Raw genomic sequence first — 9,029 nt, 5'->3', positions numbered from 1 at the left:
ATACATTATTCCAACACACTCCACATCAAAAATTTTGTTTTGTTTTTATCATGTTTAGTTTGCTTGGGTTTTCTCCTGGTGCTCAGGTTCGACCTTAAAAAAAAAAAATCGAAAGAATATGAATGTTTAAACATATGGAAGGATAGATAGATGAAATGGATGGATGGGAAAGTGACATTACATGTGTGAGATGTAACAGATGTTATGAAATTGTATGAATAAATGAATGATTGAATTAATAAATGAATGGATGAAGGAATGAATTCAATGCAATCACAAGGGAACACAATCCAGTGTTCTCTTGTGCTGATCCCAAGTCCGGATAAATGCAAAGGGTTGTGTTAGTAAAAAAAAAAATAGTGTGTATTTATTCCAAACTCCTCAGCATCCCTGGAAACTACAAACTACTCCACAGGGGTTCCACTCCTCCCCTATGACTGTGCGTGGGCTTAACTTTACCCACAGTCTGAGCTGGGAAACACAGTTCCTCCAGACGGGTTGGACTCATTACCATTCTGGAGTTGCTTATGGTAAGAGGGGGCGGGGCTGATGTGGGCGTAACCCTTGTGCTATCTTAGGCACTTTAACATTGGGAGTTGGGTCATCTAGATCAGGGATGTCAAACTCATTTTAACCGAGGGCCACATCAGCATAGTGGCTGTCCTCAAAGGGCCAGATATAACTTATACATGTAACTAAATGTAATGAAAAATAAATGTAACTACTCCTTAATGTTAAATAACTCATTGTTTATTTATTATAACTTTTTAAAGTGACAATTACAGTTGCATAGAAACATATGTTTGCTTGTTACTTTAGCATAAATCCTTTTACATTTGATTCTGTCAGGTTAGGTTATATGGACAGTGTTTAAGTCCTACTGTTAGGTTGCCCAATCCGATATTTCAAATCCAATTCCCCCTAGATATGAATAAATACACACCAATTTTTATTTTAAGAAATTAAGAACTTTTATGCTCTCGTGGGTAGAGCTGTGACGTGTCGGATTTTTTATCACCGCGGTGATGAACCACCAGGGGGCGCGGTGTCGCAGATAACCGCAGCCCCCCACAAAAAAAAAAAAAACACAAAATCCCCTGGCGGCCGCATCAGAAATAAATATAATTACAACGTAGTATTCTTTATTAACAAATAACAGTAACAACTAACTACTACCTATCTAACTAATGAACTATATAAGTGTTGTAGATTGACTGTGACTGTGTGAGCGCGCTGCGTCGTGTGTAGGACTGGGAGGAGGGAGCGAGCACACGAGTGTTGGGGTTGCGTGTTGATTCTTCTGCAGCGGACCGCTCTCTAGCTGCACGCGATTTTCACCTGTGCTCTCTGGTACAGACATCTTCTCAGAATATTATTTATTGCCCAGTAATAAACAGACTGCAGACACTTTGTCCCCTTTCTAGTAGCCATGAAGCCTGACACCCATGAAGAACGCGGGGCAGGAGGCTCCGCCTTTGTTCATACAGACACGTAGCGTTGCGCTGCACAAAATAGTTCCCCCAAAAAAATGTAGTGATATTCATCGAAATCTAACAGGTTGGCTCATGTTTGGTGTTACAGAGTGACTGAGAACAGTAATAACCCCCCCAACACAAAGTCCTCCGGCGGGCGGCCGTGTCGCGCACTTAAAAACGCACACAGCTTGTAACGGAAATGAATACAAATGGAAATTAATAATTAGAATGCAGTAAATTTGTCGTAATTCCTCACGAGACGGAAACTTCTGTTGTAGAATGAGGATGTGTGCTTCTGAAAGCGCGCGCCTGTGTGTGTAAGGGAGCCGCATGCCACGTGCAGCAGAGGCAGTGAGAGCGCGGGCCGACGACAAACAGTGACAGGCGGTGGGAGAGAAGGACAGAACAGTCTGAAAGAAAGAAGGAAAGTCTGAACACAGGACTAGCAGAAAAAGTAAATTATCAGCAAAGATGAACGTGTTTAATGTGTTTATTATAGTTCCAATCACACACCATATGCTGAACTTTCAACAACAACAAAAAAAGTGCGGTGATCCAGTGATGAGGTCATAATCACAGCCCTACTCGCGGGCCACATAAAATGACGTGGCGGGCCACATTTGGCCCGCGGGCCTTGAGTTTGACACATGTGATCTAGACCCACTAGACCAGGGGTCGGCAACCCATGGCTCTGGAGCCATATGTGGCTCTTTCATCCATCTGTTGTGGCTCCCTGTGACTTTGGAAAATAATGAGTATTTTATAATAATTAAATTTTATTTTAGTTTTTTCATTTTTCATGGCATTTCAAAGGCGCTGCTAGCTCCGCACGAAGCACGAGCCACGTAAAAAAACAGCTCTGTAATGAGCTCGTGTTTATTGGGCGAGACCTGCAGAGCTGATAGCAGGGAGAGGCATGCGGGGCGGCTTCAATAAACACTCCAATCTTCTGCCGGGAACTTGACGTACCGCGGGGCAGAGACTGATGACAGACTGAGAGTTCGCGCCAGCGTTGCCAGATAGAGTCACAGGTTTCCAGCCGAAAAGTCATCTGAAAACCGCCAGACCCAGCCAAAAACCGCCCAACACAGCTTTTGTTGATGTTTTTTTTCATACTGGACTGATAAAATAAAAGATTTTTCTAAATAAAAGATAGTTCTGACTAATAATAAAATGTGTACAATATTGAATATTTCTTCAGCAGGCCGCCTTCTTCCATTCATTTTCTTAACCTGCTCTGTCCCCGCTATAACCTAATCTTTCATCCTTGTGCTGCGCTGGAGCGACCCGATTATCGTATTTAGCGCTCTCTGTGTAGGACACACTGAGGAGCGCGGGGGAAACCAACTCTCAGCTACAGAGGATATGAATAGGTGAACAGGTAGAGAGGAAAAGCAGGTAGAGAGGCGGAGGAGGGGCTTTGGTTTCAAACTCTGTCAGAAAGATGAAAACACGGGCGTCAGATTCAGACGCAGCTTTCCCTGCAGGAGTTGAAGCAGAGACTTTCTCTGGGATGGTTTTAGGAACTCAAAAATGGAAACATGATTACTATGGGGTCCTATACTGTTCATAATTAAATAAATAAATATTTAATTCAATAAATAAATATGGCCTCATGAACAAACACAATCAACCAATAAATCTCTCATAAATATATAAAAAGATCATGAAATTGTGAAAAACCAGCACACTGATTTTAAATTAGCCATTGTATTATTCAATATATTTCATTTTGCTTTAAAAACATGTTCATTATTTTAAAACAGCATTTTAAAATATTCATTTTTAATCATGTTGAATTTTACTATAATTCTGTCTTTTTTCAGAAGCTCATATTTCAAAATCGAATATTTTCCAAAGTAGCTTTGTTTTATTTCATGTTGCTGTTTTTCACAATGGCGTATTTATTTCATGAAGAGCTTTTTCAGCAGAATGGGTCTTTCTGTCAATCAGTGAAAGTGGGCGGGATCTAAACGCTCATTGGCTGATCCATGGAAATCGACTCATATTCCTCGATACCCGCTCAGCGGTGTGCCAGTCAGAGAGATGACATATTTCAGCGATATCCGCGAGGCTTTGCTGACATTAGAGGATCAAATAGAGACAAACTATCTGTCTGCTGCAGAAGATGCAAACATCCACAACTCTGTTTTTGTAGTTTGAGGGTTTGTGTGGACCAAACCACAAAGGAGCTCCGGTCGTCAACATCTTTCACACTCCTCATTCTTACGCCATTCACTCACAGCTCACATCGTGACATATGTCGGCTCGCAGGAGGATCGACAGAGTGAGACCAGGCAGCTGTGCAAAGCGGGACAAGCCTGCTCGGGCCTCCTGAACCTTATGATATTTTTCTATTTTCAATGAGACAATGATTATAATCAGGTCCTCTGGTTTTATTTTTCCCTCTCAAGAAAAATGTTGAACCTTTCCTGCGATGACGTTTCTGACATCTTAACACTCTCCATGTACATTGTGCATCCATGCATTGTTACTGAGATAAGCACAAGCAACCGCTCCATGTGGCTATAAGGCTAAAAACATTAGCTTGTTGCCCCTCCCACACGCGGCATGGTGCGTTCATGGAAACTCCAGTTCATAGAAGCTTAGTGGAACTCCAACAACCACTCAGCCTAACTTAGACCACTACTATACGTTCATGAGAAGATGAAAATTGCCAAACCGACCACAAAATCAACTGAATTATGCACACTCGCCCAAAGCCACTTTTATCCGCAAATTTAGAACCAAAACTGCCCAATTTCTTGTAACACTGTGGATGTGTTGAGGTGCATACTCCCCCTAGTGTTGAGGGGTGTGCATTGCGCCATCACGTTTGCTGAAGCATCTTCGATCGATATAGTCAGGGGAGTTAGGGTTCTGCTGCTCATGTCTGGGTAAAGGAATAGCCAATCACAAAAGTGTCTCCGCCTTGTCTAGTTTGATTGACAGACAGACCCATTCTCCTGAAAAAGCTCTTCATGAAATAAATCAGCCATTGTGAAAAACAGCAACATTAAATAAAAACAAAGCTACTTTGGAAAATATTGATTTTGAAATCTGAGGTTCTGAAAACAGACGTAAAATTATAATATATTCCACATGATTAAAATGAATATTTTTAAAATGCTGTTTTAAAATAATGAACACGTTTTTAAAGCAAAATGAAATATATTGAATAATACAATGGCTAATTTAAAATCAGTGTGCAGGTTTTTCACAATTTCATGATCTTTTTATATATTTATGAGAGATTTATTGGTTGATTGTGTATTTGCATGACGTCATATTTATTTATTGAATTAAATATTTATTTATTTAATTATGAACAGTATAGGACTCCATAGATTACCAAGTAGAACTCTTCAAAATAATAAACCTGATCTCTCCACATTCTCAGTGTCTACCATGCATTGATAAACACATCACTCCATTCACCGGTCAGACCAGAACCAGTAGCTCCTCCCACACGCGGCCGCGGTATCATCCTTTAAAGAACATAATGTGCATTTGCAGCGACGTATGCTTCAGACGATCTCCGATTGGCCAATCTCCATGTCAATCAAGTCCCGTTCTTCTCAGTGTGGATTTTGATTGGCTGGTGGATTTTAAAGTACTTTTTTTTTAAAATCTTTTCTGGCCCGCGATCTACACTAATGTAATTGAATATCGACCGGTAGATCGCGATCGACGTAATGAGCACCTTTGAATAATATATACATGCATAATATATATAATGATGTCAAAACGGGTTGTGGCTCCGGGAGCTTTCTTTTTTATTAGGGGCGGTCCCAAATGGCTCTTTGAGTAAAAAAGGTTGCCGACCCCTGCACTAGACAGTGCGCTGAACCGTTTTTCTTCAATGATTTGTGATCTTCACTGGTGTCCATGGATTACATGAAATCCTCTCCACCTTTATCCACCTATTTCATGGTAGGGATAACACGTCAATGTAAGGGTGGGGTCATAGGATAGCACAAGGGTTATTCATGAGCCCCAGCACAGCCCCGCCCCAAGTGTTGGAATTTTCCCCAGTGGATGAGAGGGTAATGTCTTTTTTTACCTTAGGGTGGGGGGTATATCTAGGACTGTGGTTTTGGTCTACTGGCGGAAAAGCAGTTAAGAGTACCCAGCCTTCTTGGTGTCTCTTGGAGGGTTAAAGGGAAGCACCCCAACAGGGCACTCCGTTGTCCTCCTGGGGGACTTCCCACATAATCTACAACAGTGACACCTGGAGTGGCATGAGTAGAAATAAAGGCCTCCGCTAATCTGAATCCGAGTATTGTTTTGCTGTTTGACTTCTGTGCTCTGCCTGTCCAGAAGAAACACCATGTTTAAACATAAGGGTGTCCATCAATATACTTGACAGAGGAACACCAGTCTATCCCAGCTCCAGGAATAACAGGGCAGTTTTAGTCCTGGTCATGGAGCAGTGGTCCAGCTCTACAACCTCTGGTGCTGGAGGGTTCATGGGAGTTCGCTCATCCAGTCCATATGTGCTTTGTGGATTTGGAGAAGGAATTCGACTGTATCCCCTGTGGTGTCCTGTGGAGGATGCTCTGAGGAGTGTGGTGTCCATGCAGCCTTGCTGAGGGCTGTCCGGTCTCTGTATGACCAGAGCAGGAGCTTGTTTTGCATAACTGGCAGTCAGTCGGACCTGTTCTGGGTGCATGTTGGGTATTCTTTGGGGACTCTGGCTATCTCCCACTGTCCAAAAACGTGCTTTAAAGGTTAATTGGATTGTATCATCATTGGACACAGATCAGTTTGTCACAAAAATCTCGCAAGGAATATGTTAACCTAGCAAGTCAGAGCGCAGATGTACTGCACTGTGATTCGCGGCACAGATTGGCACACACACAGCAGCAGATTCGAGCAGTTGTAATCGCCGATTTGAGGTTGTAACTCTAAATGAACACATTGTAATTTGTCAGTTGTGATTTTATTTGTCAAACTTTACCGCAGAAGACTTTTACACGCAGATGCAGATTTTTGGTGCGCAAGTTGTCACATTCTATTTTTCAAGTTCTTACATCATATCTACAAGCTCGTCCATTTTAAAACATTTTTACCTTCATATGAATCCCTGCAGGTTGGTAGGGCTGGGCTGGGCACTCTCTCTGCTGGATGTGTATTTGGCGAAATTGCCCCTAGCCCTTGTGCTATCCTATGACCCCACCCTTACATTGACGTGTTCTCCCTACCATTACAAAGGTGGATAAAAGTTAATAAGGATTTCTTTTAATCCATGGAAACCAGTAAAGAACACAAATCATTGATGAAAAAAGGTTCAGAGCACTGTCTTGTGGGGTCTAGATGACCCAACTCCCAATGTTAAAGTGGCTAGGATAGCACAAGGGTTACATGTGACTGCAAGTTTGTATTGGTGTGTCATTGTGGCCCTGTGTCAGACTGGTGACCAGTCCAGTTTGTACCCTGCCTTTGCCCACGAGTGGCTGGGATAGACTCCGTAACCAAGAATGGGATTAATTAGAGAGAAGTTAGAGAGAGAGAGAGAGAGAGAGAGAGAGAGAGAGAGAGAGAGAGAGAGAGAGAGAGAGAGAGAGAGAGAGAGAGAGAGAGAGAGAGAGAGAGAGAGAGAGAGAGAGAGAGAGAGTTTTTACATCCCCATCAGGAGAAATTCAGTTAGCCGGTGTCCATCACACACACAAGAGATATGATGAAAACTCATAAAATAAGTTATAAAATCTAACTATTCATAAATTCTTATAGCAGCTGGGATAAAAGATCTGCGGAACTTTTCAGTTCTACAATGGCTGCTTCTCTGAGAAGCCAAAGTTTTGTGCAGTGGCTGATCTGTGTTATTGAGGATAGCCTGTATTCTGCTCTTCATTCTGACCTTCACCAGAGACCCCATAACAGTACTAATAGTATCGAACATTTTGAAAAATTAATTTTTCATGTTGGAACTAAAACATCTGACAAAAACCTCTAAAACCTGTGGCTAAACCACAGCAGGGTTCATTTGTGAGTTAACTATAACCCCTTTTCAGCTGGGCCACATTTTAGTCAATTCTAGTGTGGACACAACAGTCCAGTAAAAAGGTAATGTTGTGTTTTCATTTATGTTAATATTACAGTCACCTGTTGATGTGTTATTGTTATTGTTTTTGTGCAGTTAGGCTGCTGTTGTTGCTTATGGTTGTCCACATAGTACAGCTGCCATCTTTGCACAGATTGACATGTTACACTTTATGCACTACTCATCATGTTTCAACTAAGGAGCAGAAAAAAAAATCCTCACGGTATTCCATGCTTCACTGTATCGTCATCGGCTGCCTGAGAACATAAGCTGTTAAAGTAAACAGACACCGCAGCACGAAATTACGACACGCAAATCCAATACCGAGCAACACACCACCACTTTTGTGTGGGTGTGTTATTGCAAGAATGTTTGCTCACATGTGTACGTCACTGATATCTCTGGGAAAGTGCTGTCTTGCTTTGCCGGATCTTGGCTGGCAGATGCATTTGTCTGCTGCGATTGTTGTGATGTAGATGTATTTGCACGGTTAGGCTGGAATCGATGCAACTAGTATAAACAGTCGCTGGATTTCAGTTCCTTCTTTAGCCGTCTATTTCCTGTTTTTGTTGAGTGCCACCAAGAATGCATGTCTCTTCCGACACTGTAAGCAACGTCGCTGAAGTGTGCGTGTTGTGCACAAAAACGGAACATTCCAATTGCAAAAGGATGTACATTAGTCAGGGCTGTTACTCTTCAATTGTTTTAATAGGAGAACATCTTGATACTCAACAGATTTTCTTTTCTCTTTTGATTCCTTGTGATCTTATTCCCCTAAACAAATGATGTGGTTTCTCTTCTTTTCCTTTCAGTTTTCCTTTCACGATTAAGAGCAAAAAGATGATAAAGAGCGTGCATTTGTTAACAAGTTCCCCCGATGAGAACCACATTTTTCTATGACTTAAAATCTAACAAAAACTGAGAATAGACTTCTGATATGGCACCTCCTATAAGGAACTATGCAAAGCTTCATGTATATGGACCCAGATCTTTATCAAATGACATTGCAAACACTGGAAAAATGCCCCTTCTAAGTAATTTAAAATTACAGAATACAAGATGTTTTTTCCTTGTTATAAGTAAAATAAACTGCCAACAGAATTTTATTAATTATTTTCTTCTATTTAAAGACAAAATTTAACTCTGAAATTAGCTATAAACATATTTAGGTTTTTTGCTCTGACAAATGAAAATATTATGTCTGGGTGATGGGAAAGATAAGCACGCATAATCAATTAAAAGATTAAAGTAGACAGATTAGCATACATACATGCTTATACTTTTTCCCCAAAACTATCCCATTTTAGGTGCTACAACAGTTCAACGATTCCCAGTTTTGATTAATTAAAACAGGACAGGAATTACTCATTTTAAGGTTAAGTTTTCAAAATTATTTGTAAATTATGAGTAAAAAACAAGTGTCATTAATGATATTACTTAAAATAATGTTTTTTCATGATGAAATTACGCAAAAAATTATAAGATTTTATTATCTTACAAGTTATTACATA

Source organism: Oryzias latipes, chromosome 21 (assembly GCF_053564925.1).
Source record: "Oryzias latipes strain Hd-rR chromosome 21, Olatipes_Hd-rR_3.1".
Taxonomy (NCBI): Eukaryota; Metazoa; Chordata; class Actinopteri; order Beloniformes; family Adrianichthyidae; genus Oryzias; species Oryzias latipes.
The sequence above is the reverse complement of the archived record's forward strand: the minus strand, read 5'-3'. Positions refer to the sequence as shown.